This window comes from Aotus nancymaae, unplaced genomic scaffold (assembly GCF_030222135.1).
Source record: "Aotus nancymaae isolate 86718 unplaced genomic scaffold, 86718_ANA_hifiasm-v0.15.2.pri h1tg000006l, whole genome shotgun sequence".
Taxonomy (NCBI): domain Eukaryota; kingdom Metazoa; phylum Chordata; class Mammalia; order Primates; family Aotidae; genus Aotus; species Aotus nancymaae.
The window spans coordinates 46,661,796-46,684,011 of record NW_026988417.1 but is presented as its reverse complement, the minus strand read 5'-3'; the positions used below and the strand labels follow the sequence as shown (position 1 = coordinate 46,684,011).

The following is a 22,216-nucleotide window of genomic DNA, read 5'->3' as shown; positions in this document are numbered from 1 at the left end:
ATGATGGGACCCTCTCTAAATCCAAGTTCCCAGATGCCAGCCAAGGTCCAATCTAGAAAGGCAAGTAAGTCTGTCTAAGAATAGCAGTGTCAGGCCTGCTGTGTTAACTGTTTTCTGCACACTGACCAAATGCAAATACAGGAAAGCACATTGAGAAGGAGACCCTGTCTGCTTATCGTTCTATCCTCTTTCCCCCAGCACCTGCATAGTACTTGATACGTGATGGGTTTCTAATAATGGCTCCTTGAGTTGTACAGATTCCCATGGACAGGACACTCAGCTCCTCCGTGTGTCTGTGCTGCCTGTAAAGTGAGTACCTCTGCGCTTTCAAATTTCTGAGTTCACCCAAAGTGGTTGTTCCTCCAAATTCTGATGAATTATGACTGCTTATTTTAGACATCTCAGTGTAGCTTCATGAACCCCTACTACGAATTCTCAGTAACTTTTCTCTGCTGAAAAGCCTTCATTTGAAATGCTGAGATCTGCTATTTGTGTCTCTGATAGAAATATTGGTTCTTCTTTTCCAGAGCCCCAGACACCCTGTCTCAGACTCACTTATACATCAGTGAACTTAGACTAAAAGTGGAACAGTTTCCTGCACCTGACCCCAAGTGTCTGGGTCACATGAGGACCACGTTGGGGTTACACCTTCCTTTGTTGTCATGGGCAGGGCTGACTGAATGGTCTGTGCATTATGCAGTTGTGAGAAGAGCATTGCAGGGGGCTCTGCATAGAGGAACAGTTCTGAGAATGAGCAAGCCAGTCTACCATGAGCTGTCTAAAACCCAAGTTTTTCTTTCTGTTTTTTTGAGACACAGTCTTGCTCTCACCCAAGCTGGGGTGCAGTTCCGCGATCTTGGCTCACTACAACCTCCGCCTCCCAGGCTGAAGCGATTCTTATGCCTCAGTCTCCCTGGTAGCTGGGATTACAGGTGCACACCACTGTACCCAGCTAACTTTTTCTAGTTTTAGTAAAGACAGGGTTTCACTGTGTTGGCCAGGCTGCCCTCAAATTCCTGGCCTTAAGTGATCCCCCGCCTCAACCTCCCAAAGCGTTGGGATTACAGGTGTGAGCCACTGCACCCGGCCATAAAACTCAAGTTCTTTTATTCTTACTTACTGTGACAGACTGAGTCAAAGAAAACAAAAATAACTCACTTCACCTTTGTCCGGCTGTTTCCCTCAGTTCGCAAGTGAAGGGAAAATTATTTTCCTGCCTATATCGTTGCATAATTATTTTCCCCTTGCTTACTTAATGTAATGGCCAGCAATGTTCTTTTCTATAGTTGGAAAAAGCAGATTTTCTGAAACAAGAAGCACTAGTTCTGATGTCAGACAGCCAGTGTTCAGATCCTGGGTTCGGGCACTCACTAGCTTATATGATGCTGGGCAAGTGAGCATAGCCATGTTCTTCCTCAGTTTCCTCATCTGTAAAACAAAGACAATAAATAGTTACTACCTCAGAGAGTTGTTTTGAGGATCAATTGAAATGATACATCTAAAACATGCACTAAATAAATTTAAGGCAAAAGCTGGCATATGGTAAACCTTGAAGAAAAGTTAGTAATATTGCTATTGTTTTTAAGTTTCAGGATATACAAATCTATTCCTTTTTTTTTTTTTTTTTTTGTCACCTAGGCTGGAGTGCAGTGGTGTGATTTCGACTCACTACAACCTCTGCCTCCCAGGTTCAAGCAATTCCCCTGCCTCAGCCTCCCAAGTAGCTAGGATTATAGGCGTGCATCACCACACCCAGCTAATTTTTGTATTTTTTAGTAGAGACAGGGTTTTGCCATGCTGGCCAGGCTGGTCTCGAACTCTTGACCTCAAGTGATCTGCCCACTTCAGCCTCCCATAGTTCTGAGATTACAGGCATGGGCCACTGCATCTGACCTAAAAATCCATTCTTTTTTGGTGGTTCACGCTGATTTGAGTAGATAAAATGTCTTACCCTCTACCCCATATGCCTTTAAAGTTTACTTATTTAACAATGAAAGACTGAAGATAACTGTTTGAAAGAAGTTCCAGTGTAGTAGGGTGGAAAGCTGTCCACCTTAAAATAAGCCACAGTACTTAGGACTCTTGGCAGCCTGGGGCTTCCCCTGTGACTCTCTCTGCCTTTGTGAGCTCAGGAACCACTGACTGGGCTCTTGGTTCTCTGGGGGAAAAGGGAATGATTTCTCCTCCCCTTCTCTGGCATGGAGATCCCTCCACAGACTTTCCCCAGCTTGTTTCTTCAGGTGGAGGCTGAACATGCCTCTTACCTCATCAGACTCAGAACATTCTGCTTCCCCTACTTCTTCCTTAGCCTCCTTCTGGCTGTCTGTGACACTCCTCTTAGGGCTGTGTCCTTGCTGTTAGAACTCCAGCAAGCTGTGCTCTCCCTGCTGCTTCGATGGCCCATGGCCCTTCTTATTTAGTATGTATCTCTTCCTGTGAAATCCATGGTTTTCCTGTATCCTTTCTGGCCACTCCGTATCTCCTTCAAGGGCTACCCTTTCTCTGCCCACCTTTCACATGCAGGTGTTCTCAGGGTTCTTTCCTGGGGCCTCTCTTCTTGCTGTGCACTTGTCTTGAAGACATCATCTGTTCCAGTAGCTTCAGTTAGCTTCTGTGTGCAGATGACTTTCCCAGCCTTTGTTTCCCTGCCTGGTATCTATTCTGAGGTCTGAGTTCTCACAGGTATCTCAAATTCAAATGTCTGAAAAGAATCTCAAGATGTCCCCCACTCCTGAAATCTCTGGTTCAGTAATCGGTACCATGATCTGCCCAGTTGCTTGTGCCATGAACCTGAGGGCCTGTCTAAACTTATCCCTCTCTTCACTCTCTCTCGTCTGGACTCTCAATAGGTTCTATTGGTTCCACCTTCTAAATATATCTCTGTCCTGCTGTTTCTCTTCCCATCTCTGCCACCACCATGATCCAAACCACCACTACCTCTTCCTGGGTGAATACAGTAGCCTCTGTATCAATTAGGATTGGGTTAAGCTATGTATCACATACAATCCATAAGTAACAGTTTAAACAAGATAGAGTTTCTTCTTTTTCTCAGTGTGGAAAAAACAAACCAAAAACTGGAAGTGGGCTGTCTAGAACTGCTATGGTGGGTGCAGTTCAGAGATCCTGGATCCTGTCTTTCCTCTTCATAATTCTAGCCTATCTTTTGTTTTGGCCAAAGATGGTTCCAGCCACTTTATCTGAATCACAAGCTGCAGGAGGGAAGAAAGGCAGAAAAGCAAGAAGGGACATCTCCCACCAGACTCAGATCTCTTTAGTGGCCTTGCCTTATGTTCCACACAAGACTTTTGCCTATGTTTCATTAACCAGAACTTAGCCACATGGCCATACCCAGCTGCAAAGGGAGCTGAGAAGTACAGTCTTTTGTTCTGAGTACCAAAGTACCCCCCTAAAAATTGAGGTTCCATTATTGGTGGGAAATGGGTGTCGTAAGCGCAGATAACTAGCAATTTCTGCCGCATCCTAATGGGCTCCCCTTTCCACTCTTGCCCCTCTGCAGTCTGTTGTACTCAATGGCTGAGTGATCTTTTAAAAACACAAATAAGATCATGTCTCTCTCCTGCCTAAAATGCTACAGGAACTTATTATTCCAGTTTTAATCTCAAAAGTCCTCAACATGGCCTATGGGACACTGTGAGGTCCAGCAGCTTACCAAACTGTCCACATTGATCTGCAGTTCCTTCTCCTCACTCCCCACCCTCCAGCCCACTCATTTTTCAGTTCCTTGAAGGTACCACCTCCTTCCCACCTTACAGCATGTACATTACCTATGTCCTTTCTCTAGAGCCCATGTATCCCCACCCTTGAATAGCTGACTTCTCTTTCAGGTTTCAGTTTAACTATGACTTCTTTGGTATATTTGCCATGATCTTCCAGATTAGATTAGATTTCCCTGCATAGTGTCATTCTGTACTTTTACTTTCCACTGGCTATCTCTATTTTATTTTAATACATTATTAATTACAATTGTTTTTTAGTCTCTCTCTATCTCATTCTCATTTATAAGCTTCTCAAAGCAGGCGAAGGCATCACTTAGCCCAGTACTCATCCTACCTCAATGTGTTGTTATGGGAATCAATTGAAATGATACTTCTAAAACATGCACTAAATAAATTTAAAGCAAAACCTGGCATATGGTAAGCCTCAAAGAAAAATTAGTAATACTGCCATTTTTGTTAAGTTTCACAATATAAAAATCCATTCTTTTTTTTTCTGTAGCCTGGCCGGAGTGCAGTGGTTGAGTGATTGAATGGGATCCAGGTTCAAGGAGAATGTGATAGATTTGTTTTGTGTCATGTGAAAGAGATGTAAATGAAAGAGATAAGGAGAGATGTCTTCCTAGGTAGTTTAGAGATACAGAATCAAGATGCAAGTGAGAAGTTGGGGTTAGAGAAGTAAATTTGGAATCATCGGATCTGGGTCATTTAATGCTGTTTCTTGTAAAAGGAGGTGGCTTCCTGAGAGGATATGCTGTGGGCTTTAAAGCCAGGTGGATCTGCTCTGAATCCTGGATCTGTCATTTACCAGCTGTGACATTGGGTAGTTGCTGAAACTCTCTGAGTCTCAGTTTCTTCACCTGTAAAAGGAGAAAATACCTGCCCTGCCTGGCCATTTGTATGTAAGCATCTGACCAATAGAAGATTACCAACCTTTCTGTCCATTGGCTTATAAAATGCTTTAAGAATAAAAACATTTCTACCTTAAAAACAGAGACAATGGAAAACATTGTTTTCTTTATCATCTCCTTGGTACCTTTGAATACATTTTGCCCGTTGAAAATCAAGACTGGCTTCTGGGATTAGAAACAGAAGGGCTCTGTGGCCTTTTTTAGTTTTTTTTTTTTTTTTTTAATTTAAAAACTACTTCTATTGTGTGAAGGAGAGAAAAAAGATCATTTTTCCCTTGCTTATCTTAGCTTTCCAGCTGGGGCCTTTTGAATTAGACTACCAAAAAACAGGTTAACAAGAGAAAAGCCTAAAATGTTTATTTAGTCATTTTTACATGTATGTGGGAGCCTTCACCAGGAAAATAAAGACTCAGAAAAGTTGTAAGGGTTGAAAGCTTATATGTTATGTTGGTCAAAGAGTAGTAAATTGGTGAATTGTAAAGATGTGATAGGAAAAAGGGGTTGGGGCTATTTTGAGAGCTCCTAGTGAGTGGCTAGCAACCCTGTGCTGCTGGGAAATGCAGGGAAGCTGGACATGAATGTCTACAGTGCCCTTTTCAAGGGATACTTCTTTAGCCTGGAGGATGGCTTTATGCCTAGGTGGCCCACCTGGAACCTGGGGGCTCCCTCACATGGGGAACTTGTTTATCTTGTTTGTCTGGCAGCCACTCTTGTGGTTCTTGTCTGACCCATGTCCAGCTTATACCTGCCTGACCATCAGCCTGGCGCGGGGAGCCTGACATGATATTCCCCCCAGGGTCCCTTGGAAGGCCTGGCCTGAGTCCGCAGCCCCTGGGTCTTCAGATGAAAGGTGCAAATTCAATACACCACTAGGTAGCAAACAAGTTCAGAGATTTTTTACTTACAGATCCTGGACAGGAAGGGCAGAATGGGTTGGGAGGGCAGTCTTCCATCCCTGGGTTGCATGAGGCAGGAATGGAGTCAGGCAGAGAGAGAAAATGCATGTGGGAATTGGCAGTATCTATAAGGGGCTAGGGCATGGGTCACTAAGTTCCTGGGTAAATGCCTGAATGGTGCTTTTAAGGGAAGCTTCGAGAAAGTGGGGAACCTCGTCTGCTAGGCAGGAGAAATGCCTTTAAATTCTTATCTGTGGCTGCTGGCCTGAGCCTTGGGTGTGGTGTGGAACTAGAACTGTCAAGGGTGAATGAGCCCTGCTTTTGGTATGAAAAAGCTGAATCTATTCAAAATGGATGCCGAGGTGATGTGAAAGTATCAGAATTCACTTCAGGACTAGCACAATTAATTGTGGAAAAATAACCAGGAAGATAAGGACTAGTATAACAAGGTTTATACAGCTTTCTCTCAGCCTCAGCTCCCCATCTCTGGTGATGAGAATGAATGTATTTTGTCCTCCTGGTACAGGGAGGGCACCTTTTTCATGGGAGTTGATCTCATGCTTTCAAGAAGAACAAGGAAGGTCATGGTGCCCTTCTTGCATATGCTGTTTTTTTTTAAGTGCCTTTAACTCAATCCATATGCCAAAGTGGTATATTTTTGGGTGCTTACCATGTGCAAAGCGTGGTCTTATGTGGTTTTTAAGTATTAACTTTAATCCTATGACTTGTGTGAGGCAGATACAGTTATTTCCATTTGACAGATGATGAAACTGAAGAACAGAGAGGTTGAGTACCTTGCCCAAGTTTGCCGAGTGGACATGTGGCAGAACTGGGACCCCAGCCCATGCAGCCTGTTTTCCAGAGCTCTGTACTGCTGTACTGCACTGCCTCTGGATAGCTTTGTGATACTTTTTGGCCGGCCAAATTGTGTGTTTATAGAGGATCAGACATATATTAATCTTTATATTCACCAGAATATGACTTAGCCATGAAGACAGCCTGAAAAACTGGTAAAATATCTTCTTTGTAACATTACTGTTATGCTTTGAAGAGAAATTCTTGACCAAAGATCGTGTGTATTAAAGGCTGTCGTGTATTAAAGGCTGTGAGTTACCAGAGATCAACTGTTTCTAACGTAAAAAGGAAGTGCTAATCTAGTCCCTGGCTGGCTCAGTATTGGTTTCATACTGTAAGATAGAACTAAAACAACAGCCTCAAAGAGTAAAAATAGTGCAGTCACATGAAGCATCAACCGTCATTTTAAAAACAGAATTGTAAAACCCATGAGGAAAGGGTAATTTCTTTCAGTTTGAAAAGAGTGGATACTCGTAGACACTGGTCTTTTCTATTATGCCCTCCTGTAATTTTAGGAAACTGATATTTGTCATGACCTGAGGAAACATCTCATTCATAGCATTTTATTTTATAAGACACAATCAAATTTGACATCAATTTTCAGAAGATCTTTCTTGGAGTCTAGAAGGTAGGTGTGAGGATCTTAATCAAAACTAGTGGCTTTTGCTTTTATTTTTCCTAAAGGCTAATATGCTTTTCAAAAATAGTATTAGTAGCTAAATTGATCAAGCACTTACCATTTGTCAGCTTTCTTTGAAAAGCTCTACATGAATTGACTCTTTCAGTTCTTACTGCAGTCATATGAAGTTCTGGTGCTATTATTCATCCCATTGAATAGCTAATGAAATGGAGGCACAGAGAGGTTAAGTAACTTGTTCAAGGAGATACAGTGAGAAAGTAGCAGAGCTGAGATTCAAACTCAGGCAGTTGGGCTTCAAAGTCTTTGCTTTTAAGCAATAAGCTCTATTATAGAGTCCTGCTGGTTCTTAGCCCAGGGAGATATAAGATGTGTAAACCAGAGTGGCTGCTCACACTGAGTAGGAATCTTCCCCACTCAGTCTACTAACTTGCATGCTGGTCTCCTCTGGAAACACCATCACAGATACAGCCAGAAGGAATGCTTTACCATCTCTCTAGGCAGCCCTTCATCCAGTCAAGTTGATAACTAAAATTAACCATCACACCTTCCAAGGCTGGTTGCTGCATAGGTGCTATAATATGGTATCTCTGTGCCACAAGAAGGGAGGTGAGACAGTGGGTAAAGAAGAGAAAACCAGACAGACAAAGCTTCTGTTGAAGGTGCTGGGGGGACACTCAGTGAGTGGCATGGCTGTTGGACAGCAGGGATTCTGTATTTTGCACTCAGGAGTCATCTCAAAATGGTCATCTCAAAATATTCTGCAACCTGGATGAATGAGAGTTAGTTTCACTAAAGTAATTGAGAGTTAGATGCATTAGCAGGAGCAAACTAAGAAGGGATGAATAGTTTAACTATGGCTCCTAGCTGTGATAGCCAGCAAAGAGTACAGCATTGCAGGCTAGATTTCTGTATCTTATTCATTTGCCCTTGATCAATTTGTTTAACCTCAGTGCCTCATTTACCTAACAGTAAGTTGCAGATGCTAAATGACTCATTACTTTGGCAAAGTCAGTGGTTCTATAATTAATTATGGAGCTCTTTAAGATTGACGAATGCAAGGAGTTGTGTGCACATGACCTGTATGAGCAGTTGTGCAAACATTGAGATTGTTGTTGTTTCTAAGGCTTGCTTCCTGTTCTGAGCCTAGTGTGTACTTTACTACAAAGGACAGTGAAAGCTTTATTAGTAGCAATTAAGAAATGTGCCCATCTCACTTTTACTGGTTTATAATGGACTCTTTTTGTATTCTTAAAAAAAAAAAAAGGTTTGTAAGTAGATTCAGCGACAACTTTGATCAGGCTTTAAAAAATATTTGAGAAGTATTTTTTAACCTTTTATCATGGAATATTTAAAACTTACTCAACAGTAGACAGAATAGTATAGAGAACCCCATTTACCCATCACCCAACCAAATAACCCTGGTCACACCTCTTCCCTCCTCCTTATCTATAACAAATCCTGCCTACTCCCAATATCTTGCAGAAATCACATCATTTCTTTCACAGATGGTTCAGTACACATCTCCAAAAGTCAATGAGCTCCCAGCTTACGCAAAATCTTAGTGCCATCACCACGCTCCTAAGTATCAACAGAACTTCCTTAGTATCATAAAGCACTCAGCCAGTGGCAGAAATTGTTTAAAAAATAATTTTATCTATAGAATATTCCCAGGTAGTAGATTGTACTACAAAAGTTTGCTGTCAGTTGGTTATTTGCAACACCAGTTGAATGGATAGGCCTATAGAAACCATAGTAAAAGAAGTGATTGGTATGCATTAAACCCACAAAAACCCGTGGAATACATAATGAGGCAATTCTGTGTATTTGTCTTTGAGTATCTTACTGAGGGGAGAGGTGATGGGCAATTCATTGTCTGCTACTAGAGACCTGACTCTAAAATACATTTTATCTTTCTTGTTGGTGCTATTATGGTGATTCCTTCTCTCTGTGCCCACTTCCTCACTTCCCGCAATGCTCATCTCCTACTCGTCAGATTTCCCAGTAGAGAAGCAAGTGGAAGAAACTTTACCTGGTATGGCTGACTGTATTCACTGAAAAATGGATAGGAGGGGATGTTTCTCTTTTAGGGGTAGCAAAGGGTATAGGGAACCTGCCATTATATGCAGTTTAATATTTTAAAGACATTTAGAAAACAAACTACAATGTGACTCTTTCACACTGAAGAGGACTAGAGAAACATAGGGTCAAGTAGCAGCTGATTTAAAGATCAGGTTAATGTTCTGCTTTTGCAGTTCCTTAGCAAAGCTCAGTTCCATTTTAAGTAATTTATTTTTCCGGCTCATAATTATGTGCATGCCTCTGTGCCCTCCACTAACATCAGATAAGCAGGGAGGGGGGTTCTTCTTTGTAGGAGAACTGGCTACATATGAGCAGTGTGGAGACAAAGTTTCCAAGATGCCATGAGCCTTTCCATGCACCTCTCTGGAAACCCAGCCCCAGGGGAAGGCTTTGGGGGAATTGCCATAGGATTTCCCACCCTCAGGCTGTCATTTGTCTGGGTTATCACTTCATCCATCCATTGGTCATGGTTGAGATACTAGGAGGTGGTGTGGGAATTGTGTTCCCACGTGGGCTGCAGTGGTAGGTTTTCTTCCACAGATTTGGCCATTTCGTATTTGGATTACTTGTTGCCCTGCCACCCACGACCTGTCCCGGAAATTGCATTTTCTATCTTGCCCCGTTTACCATCTGTAACTCTCACTCACCAGAAGCTTACGAAGCTTATCTCTCCCAAGTTCCTCTTGATAAGATATCATGTTTATGTGATTCTAGTTATTTCCACTTTCATAAAGATATAAAGTATCATTAAAAACAAAAACAACTCTGAACACATGAAGTGCTTACTGGAGAGCCTCAGAACACACACACACTCCCACTAGAGAAGCAAAGCGCACTAGTCAGGTTAACCATAGAAACCCAAGAACTGAAACCTAGGCTAAAGGGCCTTCCTTCTTTTTTGCTGCTAAGAAAAAAAAAAAAAAGCCAAAAGATGCTCAGTAACATATCCAATGACATGTCATCTCTACCTTGACAGTAGTTACGTGTATCTCTGAAGATTATAATGGGACGGTTACTCTGTCACTTGAGTATTCCATGTGCAGCAGTATAGTTTGATGGAATGGAGAGGAGGGGAAGCGGAGTCTGGGATTATTTCCAGGAAGCAGGTCTTGGAGATTCCTGGCATGCTTGTGCCCACCTGGTATGGTATATGTCTAAGAGAGCTGCAGTGAAAAAAAAAAAAAAAATAGAAGATAAAAAATGAGAGCAAAAACTCTTCTTGGAAATGGTGTAGTTGAGAAAAAGTGGTGGTGCTGGTTATGCTATTCAGGAGGCTGAGGTGGGAGGATCGCTTGATCCCAGGAGTTCAGTCAGAGCAACATAGCAAGAACTCTATTTCTTACAAAAAAAAAAAAAAAAAAAATCAGAAAAGAAGGAAAAGAAAAAGTGGTGGCTGCAGTTGGATATTGTGAAATTAGACCTGAGAAAAGTCTAATTTCTTTCAATTCCACTTAGTTGAGTCCCCTCTTATTTATTTATTCATTAATTCATTGACTTATTCAACAAAGTTATTGGGCACCTTCTAGGTGCCAGGTTGCCAGGTGCCAGGCTCTGCTGTGGGTGCTGGAGAGCCAGTGGCTGTGCCTTTGCTGAGCTTTCAGTTGGTGACCTTTATCAGGCCTGCCTTGAAGAAGGGGTGACAAAGAGAAGGCTAGGACTAGACACCAGCTTTGGGAGGAGGTGTTGAATTTATTTTATTTCTTACAGAAATTCATTTCAGACTAAGTGAATCAAATGGATAGGTGAGTTCTTACTTAGTCAGAATAAATACTAGGGTAGAGCCTTCATTTAAATGAGAGCTGGTCAGTTACCTACTTCTAGCTCATTGTAAACTGAAGTTATTTTGGTTAATCTTTTTACTCATTTCTTTCTTTTACCATTGATGTTATTGCAGTTTTAACCTTATGATTTAGAACATTAAATTATTACCAAAGAATTTTGTAGTTTCCAAGTGTTCCCAGACTTCAGGGTCCCTGAGAGCAGGGGCCATATTTTTTTCTGCATTATACAGGTATGCTCCTGTATAATGTAAAACTGCATGTATTTAAATTGCATTATTTGATTAATTTTGACATTAGGTACACACCCATGAAACCATCACTACAACTGAAATACTGAACCTGTCCATCACCCCTGAATGTTTCTTCATGCCACTTTATCTTCATACCTCCACCTTCATTCCCACTATCCCTAGGCAATCGCTGATCTAATTTTTGACATGATAGACTAGTTTGCATGTTCTAGAATTCTAGAATAAACAAACTCATATAGCATGTACTCTTTTTTAGACTAGCTTCTTTCACCCAGCATATTATTGACAGATATTTATTCGGTTATATCAATATTGCATTTCTTTTTATTAATGCGAAGTACTCCATTGTATGGCTACCACAATTTGTTTCCCTTGTTAATGAATGTTTGGGTTGTTTCCAGTTTTTGGCTATTATAAATAAAGCCACTATGAAAATTTTTGTGTAAGTTTTTATGTGGACATATGCGTCCACACCTTTTGTGCTTAGTGCATTATCTAGCATATAGTATATACTGAGCAAATATTGTCCTAAGCAGTTGTTGGACTTCACCTACATATCTTTTATGGTGTCACTCTGTAGCCTAACTGGTGTGCAGTAGTGCCATCATAGCTCACTGCAGCCTTGAACTGGGTTCAAGCAATCCTGCCTCAGCCTCCCGAATAGCTGGGACTACAGGTGCACACCACCACACCTGGGTAATTAACTTTTTTTTTTTTTTTGTAGAAACAGGGTCTTGCTATATTGCCCAAGGTGGTCTTGGCCTCCCAAAATGCTGGGCTTACAGGTGCGAGCCACTGTGTCCTGCCTTGCCTATATTTCTATGGTAATTGATAAGACCAAATTACTTTTAAAAATGGTTATTTAAAATAGTATTTTGTTTTAAGAGAAATAATGTTCTGCTATTATCCTATGTCCCTAGTTTGTTCTGTGATATTTTATGCATTATAGTCAAACTTAGCTGTCTACTCCTATATTTATTGAGTTCCTGGAATATTTACTGAATTTGCCCTTAAGGAGAAAGTGAAGAAATATTGGTATGTTACCTAATGGAACAATGTAAATGCCAGTAAAATATTTAAAAGATCTCTATTAAATATTTTTTCTTATTGAATTGTATAACAAAATTAGAGAGTATATAATATTAAAAATTAAGGCTGTATATGTGGAAAAAAGTTTAAATGCTGAACAATTTTATAAACCTTATATTTAAAGGCAAAAACAATTAAACTAAGTAACTGACAGTAAGTGATTGTGGGGTTCCTGATAAATTGTGCTATGTGCCTGTGAGCATCTCACAATTAATCCTCAAAATAATCTAGGAGATAGGTTATGTTAATTTAATAATTTTAAGATCCCCACTTTACAGGTAAGGAAATAGAGACCAGAAGAGGTTAATTAATTTGCATGGAGCCATAGAGCTGACATTTAAACACAAGCTTGCCAGTCACTGAAGCCTGGGTGCTCAAGTATTATGTGATATTGACTTTGCTGTGTTAAAATATTGAGACAATACTGAAAATATTGTGGCATGTTCAATAAATTTTTTTAAAAAGTCCCCTAGCAGCACAGTCAATTGCTGTATACATTATTCACATACACATCTCTGAAAGTCAATCAACTTTACAAGTTCATCGGTTTTAAACTTCCCTAATAACTTCTGATTTTATATTTAGAATAACATTTTTGTTCTTTTCTCATTGTTTACATTTGCCAATCTGTTTCTAGTCACTTCTTATTAGTCTCAGGAGACAGCAATAGTCAGTTCTTTTTTCTTTAACAAACAAATCACCATTGTCTGTTGTGCTTGAGGCTCTTTGGCAATGTGGATCCAGCTGTGATCCACAGATAATGCTTTGTGATTATCTTTCTATTTCTTGTCTGAAATTTTAAATAATTTTTTTTTTTTTATTGCATTTTAGGTTTTGGGATACATGTGAAAAACATGCAAGGTTGTTGCATAGGTGCATATGTGGCAGTATGATTTGCTGCCTCCCTCCCCTTCACCTATATCTGGCATTTCTCCCCATGCTATCCCTCCCCAACTCCCCAACCCCCGCTGTCCCCCCCCTCCCCGCCAACAGACCCCCGTGTATAGTGCTCCCCTCCCTGTGTCCATGTGTTCTCCTTGTTCAACACCCACCTATGAGTGAGAACATGTGGTGTTTGATTTTGTGTTCTTGTGTCAGTTTGCTGAGAATGATGTTTTCCAGGTTCATCCATGTCCCTACGAAGGATGTGAACTCCTCGTTTTTAATGGCTGCATAATATTCCATGGTGTATATGTGTCACATTTTTCCTGTCCAGTCTATCATCGATGGGCATTTGGGATGGTTCCAGGTCTTTGCTATTGTAAACTGTGCTGCAATGAACATTCGTGTGCATGTGTCCTTATAGTAGAACGATTTATAATCCTTTGGATATATGCCCAGTAATGGGATTGCTGGGTCAAATGGAATTTCTATTTCTAGGTCCTTGAGGAATCGCCACACTGTTTTCCACAGTGGTTGAACTAATTTACACTCCCACCAACAGTGTAAAAGTGTTCCTATTTCTCCACATCCTCTCCAGCATCTGTTTTCTCCAGATTTTTTAATGATCGCCATTCTAACTGGCGTGAGATGGTATCTCAATGTAGTTTTGATTTGCATTTCTCTAATGACCAGTGATGATGAGCATTTTTTCATATGTTTGTTGGCCTCATGTATGTCTTCTTTTGTAAAGTATCTGTTCATATCCTTCGCCCATTTTTGAATGGGCTTGTTTGTTTTTTTCTTGGAAATCTTTTTTAGCTCATTGTAAATTCTGGATATCAGCCCTTTGTCAGACGGGTAGGTTGCAAAAATTTTTTCCCATTCTGTTGGTTGCCGATTCACTCTATTGACTGTTTCTTTTGCCGTGCAGAAGCTGTGGAGTTTGATTAGGTCCCATTTGTCTATTTTGGCTTTTGTTGCCAATGCTTTTGGTGTTTTGGTCATAAAGTCCTTGCCTACGCCTATGTCCTGAATGGTTTTGCCTAGGTTTCCTTCTAGTGTTTTTATGGTGTTACGTCTTATGTTTAAGTCTTTAATCCATCTGGAGTCAGTTTTAGTGTAAGGTGTCAGGAAGGGGTCGAATTTCTGCTTTCTGCATATGGCTAGCCAGTTTTCCCAACACCACTTATTGAACAGGGAATCCTTTCCCCATTGCTTGTTTTTTTCAGGTTTGTCAAAGATCGGGTGGTTGTAGATATGTTGTGTCGCCTCTGACGCCTCTGTTCTGTTCCATTGGTCTATATCTCTGTTTTGGTACCAGTACCATGCTGTTTTGATTACTGTAGCCTTGTAGTAGAGTTTGATGTCCGGTAGTGTGATGCCTCCCGCTTTGTTCTTTTTGCTTAGAATTGACTTGGCTATGCGGGCTCTCTTTTGGTTCCATATGAAGTTTAAGGTGGTTTTTTCCAGTTCTGTGAGGAAGGTCATTGGTAGCTTGATGGGGATAGCGTTGAATCTGTAAATTACCTTGGGCAGTATGGCCATTTTCACGATATTAATTCTTCCTAACCATGAACATGGAATGTTTCTCCATCTGTTTGTGTTCTCTCTTATTTCGTTGAGCAGTGATTTGTAGTTCTCCTTGAAGAGGTCCTTTACGTTCCTTGTTAGTTGTATTCCTAGGTATTTTATTCTCTTTGTAGCAATTGTGAATGGCAGTTTGTTCTTGATTTGGCTCTCTTTAAGTCTGTTATTGGTGTATAGGAATGCTTGTGATTTTTGCACATTGATTTTGTATCCTGAGACTTTGCTGAAGTTGCTTATCAGTTTCAGGAGATTTTGGGCTGAGGTGATAGGGTCTTCTAGATATACAATCATGTAGTCTGCAAATAGAGACAATTTGACTTCCTCCTTTCCTAATCGAATACCCTTTATTTCTTTTTCTTGCCTGATTGCTCTGGCTAAAACTTCCAGTACTATATTGAATAGGAGTGGTGAGAGAGGGCATCCTTGCCTAGTGCCAGATTTCAAAGGGAATGCTTCCAGTTTTTGCCCATTCAGTATGATATTGGCTGTCGGTTTGTCATAAATAGCTTTTATTATTTTGAGATACGTTCCGTCGATACCTAGTTTATTGAGAGTTTTTAGCATAAAGGGCTGTTGAATTTTGTCGAAGGCCTTCTCTGCATCAATTCAGATAATCATGTGGTTTTTGTTTTTGGTTCTGTTTATGTGGTGGATTACATTTATAGACTTGCGTATATTGAACCAGCCTTGCATCCCCGGGATGAATCCTACTTGATCATGGTGGATAAGCTTTTTGATGTGCTGTTGTAATCGGCTTGCCAGTATTTTATTGAAGATTTTTGCATCTATGTTCAAAAATATGGAACGCTTCACGAATTTGCGTGTCATCCTTGTGCAGGGGCCATGCTAATCTTCTCTGTATCGTTCCAATTTTAGTATATGTGCTGCCGAAGCGAGCACTTAAATAAGTTTTGGCTGAGAACTTTGATTCGTCTTGCTAGGGTGTCAAAATGGTGCCTGTGACTTATTTCCTACCTAGATTAGACATGCTTTGTAGGTGGGAAATCTATCCCATATTGATTTGGTTCTTGCTAAAGAGGTTTCTGACATCACATTGCTCTGAAATCCTGGACTCAGAGAAATCTGCCTCTCAGAAAATTCCAAGTGAACCTGGGAAGATAATTTTAGCAGACACGTGGAGAGTAAGAGGGTTTTGTTTAAGTGTAATGACAAATTGGAATTTGGTATAGAGGGTTCCTCTGTGGGCTTCTATTTCTTTAGAAATTGGCTCCATGAAAGCTTAAACTTTAGGTGTGGCAGTTAGTAGAGTTAATTTAGGTTTTTTAAAATAGAAAAATCCATAGTTATAATCTGATTAACAATCATCTGGCATTTCAGTCTGTTTTGAACAAGCCTCCAGTCAGCATACATACTCACTAGAATTGCAGGAAAAGTACTTAAGACAAATGAAGTATTTACATGTTATTGCTTACAAATTTAAATATTAATGTTTGTGGTGGTAGTTAGCACACTACTTCCCATGATGCTTAGCTCTGAGTGCTAAGCAGATGGTAGATATTTCATATACTAGATATGGCCAGGGACTGTCCTCCCTCATAGATCTGCAAAGTGGGAGACCTTTCTGTTGCTTTCACCTAGTGTCAATTTCCCACAGGTGTTTCTGCTCTTGCCACTTTTGGAGAAGTAACATGGTATAGTGGTAATTGGAAGGCTTAAGCAAGTTGATATGCATAAAGCCATAAGACAGTACCAGGCACACAGTGCTATTATAAGTCTTACCTTTTATTCTTTATTATTTGAATATGGGTTAAATCAGATACCATGATTTAGTATATTTTCATTTACCACACGAAGTCGGGTCATTCTGCATCTTTGTTGCCAGATTCAGAGCCCAAATGCCAACACTGAGTTTCATTTAAATTCTTATTTCCTGGTGAGACATTTCCCCAGGTACTACTCTAGGCTGAAAACGTGTCCAGGTGGGAGATATATCTCCAAAAGCCAAATGTTGCCATAAAAATCCATTGTCTATTTCTGCGTTTTCTGTATCTTTTCAGTAAAATATATTGAAAGTTGGGGGGTGGTGAGAATAGGTATGCATTTTGGATTTGTCTGGAAATGCTTACTTCTCAGGAGAGGTGGTTAAGAGTTACTGTGTGTAACATTTGTGGGGGTTTTACCTAAACATCTCCCTATAGATTGAATCTTGTTATGTGTAAGTCAGTGTTCTCAGTACGCTCTTCACACATGCAGTTGGTCGGGGGGTGTTAGGGCAGCCCGATGGTCGAGGAATACAGTGACAGGTACAAAATAACACATGTCAAGGAATGTTAGAATTCAAAATAAAGAGATAATTTCAGAAGTGTTGCCCAAACTTCAGCCGTTGTATATGCTACTTACATAAATTTGCCATATATGTGCCATCTGTAAAGCACTATTTAATGTTTCCCTTTATATAATTTAATGGTTTTTCCTTAGACACAATTATTTGAAAAGGAAACTGTATCAATCAGTAACTGAAAAACCATGAGTAATAGGTAATCGTAAAACTATATACGGTAAACACAAATGTTTATCCAAGTTCCACCTAAAACCACCTCAGCTTTTGAGATATTTAACTGATCTTTTTCCTGGCAGTTCATGTGTGTGTGCACAAACACACACCTTGTTATATTGCTGTGTACTTTCCATCAAGCATCATCATAAGAAAACATTTTCTTTAAAGTTCTAGTACTATTAAAAAGAATTCTTTTTAGTCCTGGTCTTGACCAGAGATGTCCATAGTATATAAAAGTGAAAAAAATGCAACATGATCCCAAATATAAATGAAAGTACTTGTATGTGAATGCACAAATATGCGTGCATGTTTATGTCTGTGTGTACATGTATGTATAACATACCTACATATGCTCATATGAGTATTCTAAAAAGTGTAGGAGAATACTTGAATTGTTAAATTACTTTTGAGAGATATTGGAATGACTTGGAAGAAGGTTTGCTTCTTGTTGCAGTGAACATGGAAAAAATTAAATAATGAAGATTATAAAGAAAAAAAACCTCAGAAACCACCATAGCACTCTTTGAGAAGCACTGATTTATCAATCAATATAAAATCTGAGGCATTGAGTAGCTGCGCTGTGGAGTCCTCTTAATCTAGAATATATTATTCAGGATAGCTAACTGCTATAACTTACAGTACCCTGAAACTCACACCTTAGCACAATAGGAAGTTTCTTTTTTCCTTACATTATATATAACTGCCTTCCACATGGTGATTCAGGGACCCAGGCCTCTTCCATCTAGTGACTTCATTGTTTTTCAGTCCCCACAATCTTCTAGTGGATCTTTTGAGTTTAATAGGGTGACAAGGAAGGGGATGGAACAGGAACAATAGCGTGAAAGGTTTTGGAATACTGGAAATAATGTTATGTTACTTCTGCCTATGCCCTCTTGGCTAGAACTCAGTCTTATGGCCTCACCTAAGTGCATGGGAGATAAGGCAGTGCAATATAGCTGGGCCAACTCTTCAGAAAGGGGAGGAAAAATGTGGCAATCAGAGATCACTAGCATAGTCCTTGCTCCAAGGAATTTGTAATCTTTGGATTGAATTTATTAATTTTGGCATTTGTTGAATTCAGAAGTCTGTTACATGAAACTTAGGAAGTAAATAATCTATATACATTTATTTTTACCCAATGTATTGTAATTTCTACCAATGTTAAGAATTAAACAATTTAAATCACCTTTAGACTTAATTCAAAACACATAGGTTAGTAAGTTTTGCTTTCAACTGTAATAAAACACACCTGGTGATAGGTTTTAGCCCTGGGGCCACAAAGGGAAGTTGTGAAGAAGGTTGCCAGAAGTATAGAAAAGTCTTACAGGTCATAAGATCACTTAGGGGAGGAAACAACACTTGAATTTTAAATGCAGTGAAAATATATCTCCAGAAACTTCATAATTGCCTACATCAACATGATCTTATATGAAGATTATTCTGTGATTTTGGAAATGACATTTTTGCCTTCATATTTCCTGTAGAGATTTTCATCTTCCTGTTTTTATTCTGGATATTACTTTAAAAACCATAATCTTTATAATTATGCCATGCTTATATGTGTAATTACTGGCTTCTTAATATGTTTCTTTTTCTTTTTAGTGTAAAAGCACTTTATAAAATACAAATCACCCGTGTAAGTTACTATTATAAGCCAGTTTAAAGGGAGGAAAAAATAATGAGATACCAAGTAATGGGATGCCAAGTTTTTGTTAGAATTTTGTCATTGGTAAAGAGGGGGCAGTTTCTTACAGAATCACCAAATTGGAAGTGCCTTTAAATTCTATTCATTCAACTTCTCTTAAAAAGGTCTGTGTAAAAGTTATTCCCAGTATTCACAAGAAGAATGTCAAACCCCTCTTGAGATTTTGTTTGTTTGTTTCCCTTAATTAATGTGTTCTGCTGTACTTAAAACCCATTCTTTTAAATCTGATCTGAGTGGAAAGGAAAAAGACTACGTGTATGAATAGAATAGGCCTTTTAGGGTCATTTGGGATTTTTATTAGAATACGTCATTCATTTTCTTTTTGGTTAAACAGTTGACTGGAACTCTTTAGTCTTTCACTACTGACTCACCCGAACTTTCATTGTAAATATGATCATTGGTCTCTGTAACCTTAGAAGATGTCAGGTTTTTGTACATTCCATAAGGGCAACAGATTTTGGGTGGTGTGTGTTTCTAAATCTCTGTTATGGTACTTTGGTATCTGTACCTTGCAGATGGTAGAAGGATACTGCAGTCAGCATTTAATGAACGTGGCTGAAGGACTAAACCAAGTTCACAAATTAAATACAAACTGTCGTGATGGAATGCAATGAATGTTAGCCACAGTTTTAGTGCTATGCATGTGTCGAAAACTACAAGTTCTAAATTTTGTCTTCTCAATTTGATGACATGTTTTATCCCCCAGTAATATTTAGTGTGTGTGTGTGTGTGTGTGTGTGTGTGTGTGTGTGTGTGTGTGTCTGCATGGTCCTTTGTTGCTAAACATGCCATTTCAGCAGTCTGTCTTCGGGTTTGTATTTGGGATCTGTTTTAATTGTTGTGGCCTGCTGAGAAAGAACAGAGGCAGACTGAATACAAAACAATTTAATGATACAAAATGGATCCTAATGATAGGGTAGCAATATATGTACAAACAGAGGTTCTCTATAATTGGAATTGAGAGAAGGGGTGGGAGAGGGTGTCACGCGGCACACGGTAATACAAGTATATGGATGGAAAAAAACTACTTAGAGAAATTCAATTCCAGCAAACACCCCATCTGTAACATCCAAGTAATGTTAATTTCACTTTGTTTGCTGTATAGTTTTGTTTGCATTTAATCTGTGAGCTTGCTTTGGTTTTGTAGTTGTATAAGAGCTATAAGAAGTTTCTACTGAGTTTATGTTTGCACATAGTTAAGTGATATCAAGTTACTTATGTATAAGTGGCACTTACAAATTCAGGATTGGAATTAGAGTTCAAATCCTGGATTATTGTGTGACTTTGGGCAAGTTAATTATACTCTCTAAGTATTGATTTCTCCATCTGCAAAATCGGGGTTACAATAATTCTCATGTTATAATGCTGTGAGGATTCATTGAGATTATACACATAAGAGGCTAACATAGTGCTGGTTTATATTGAGTGTTCTATAATTGTTAGCTATGGACATAAGATAATATTCTTTTTTATAATAAAAGTCCATAACCCTTCAAGCTTGAGGGACCTGGAGTCAGATAAAAGCTTTACTGTTTTTGAGATATTTTAGTTCCATTCTGGCTCAGCCTCTACAATCCTTAGCCCAGCTCATAACCTCTCAGATGCTCAGTTTCCTGCAACTTCCTAGGGTTACTGTGAAAACTGATAGTATATGCTACCATTCGGGGAGTGAGTTTGTTTTAATCAGTGTTCTTCAGAGAAACAGAGCCAATAAGATATATATAGATATATATGAGGAGATTTTTTATGGAAATGGGTTCATGCAATTGATTATGGAGGCTGAGAAGTCCCACAATCTGCCGTCTGCAATGTGGAGACACAAAATGGAGTCTGGAGAGCCAAGAGCGCCAAAGTCTGAGAGCAGGAGAAGGCGGACGTCCAAGCTTTACAAGAGAGCTTGCTTTCCCTCTGCCTTTGTTGTTCCATTTGCACCCTCATCGGATTGGATGATACCCATCTGCGTTGGCAAAGGTGGAGCTTCTTTACTCACTCAGCTGATTAAAATGCTAATCTCTTCCAGAAACACCTTCACAGACACCTGGAAATAATGTTTTACCAACTGCCTGACATCTGAGTATCCCTTAGCCGACTTAGGTTGACACATAAAATTAACCATCACAGAGTTCCATGTGTCAGACACTGTTAAGCACCTATGAACATTATCTTTAATCCTGCTGATAGCTTGGAAAAGAGAGCAGCATTGTCCTGTTTCTACAGAGAAAGGAACTGAGGCACAGAGAGAAAACCAGGATTGCCCTAGGTCCTATGGCTTAAAAGTGGCAAAGCAGAGGCTGGAAGTCAGGATTTGCTTGTTTCCAAAGCTGATGCTCCTTTTCTGAGGTCCTCTTACAACGCAGATGGGATTCACCCAGGAGATTTCCTCTGCAGCAAGACACTGGGAACAGCCACAGAAGGAATCAAAGTTGTGATGTGGGAAGGGGAGGAATCATTTGGAATATTGGAGGGACATCCTGGCAAGCCTTTCCCTGTGCATGTTGGGGACTCTGGATACCTGGGGAAAAGGACAAGAGGGTGTCCTGAGATAAATGACTTCTCAGATCACCTGGGACCAACCTGGTTATTTTATACATTTTTTTTCTCATTTAATTTCGTTAAATCAGGAAGGACGTTGGTATTAATAAAATAGAGTTTTATGGAAATTAAATAAAAAACAGTGTACCTTGTAAGTCTTGCTGGTAGACAGAATCTCTTCCATCTAACTCCCAGTTCTGCCATGCAGTTGATGTATAGTTTAAAGCAAGTTATATTTCATTTTTCTGCCTCGTTTTCCCATGTATACTGGTTTACAAATGTATAAAATGGTCGTTATGTACTTCCATTTTCAAGCTTTGCAAAGTGTGCAAGAGAGGACACACACACACACACACACACACACAGTATTGCCCATGGTTCTTTGCATACTGGATCAGCACACTGTTGAATTAATATCTACTAAGTGTCAGGTGGTCTTCTCAGCTCAGAAGATTCACAGAGGAGTCAAAGGTGAATCAGGGAAAGTCTCAGCTTCATCATGATTTTTGGTTTAGTAAACAGTGCAAAGGATATAGAACAGAAGGGAAATATAGCACACATTAAAAAACGTGAAAAAAGTAATGACCTTGGATATTTCTCCTTGGGTCTTTTTTTTTTTAGACGGAGTCTCACTCTGTCACCCAGACTGTAGGGCAGTGGTGTGATCTTGGCTCACTGCAACCTCCACCTCCTGGGTTCAAGAGATTCTTCTGCCTCAGCCTCCCGAATAGCTGGGATTACAGGTGTGTGCCAGCA

The 22,216-nt window shown here is 39.8% G+C and overlaps 1 protein-coding gene and 1 non-coding gene across 6 annotated transcripts in view; one reads left to right on the top strand and one right to left on the bottom strand.

The window, feature by feature from the left end:
- The window catches only part of TEC (tec protein tyrosine kinase), a 149,096-nt gene that overhangs the window by 76,232 nt on the left and 50,648 nt on the right, over positions 1-22,216 (top strand). The gene's annotated exons all lie outside the window — the stretch shown is intronic.
- On the bottom strand, positions 15,499-15,605 carry LOC135271903 (U6 spliceosomal RNA). The gene has a single exon (XR_010340025.1). It is a non-coding gene; the product is annotated as a U6 spliceosomal RNA (small nuclear RNA).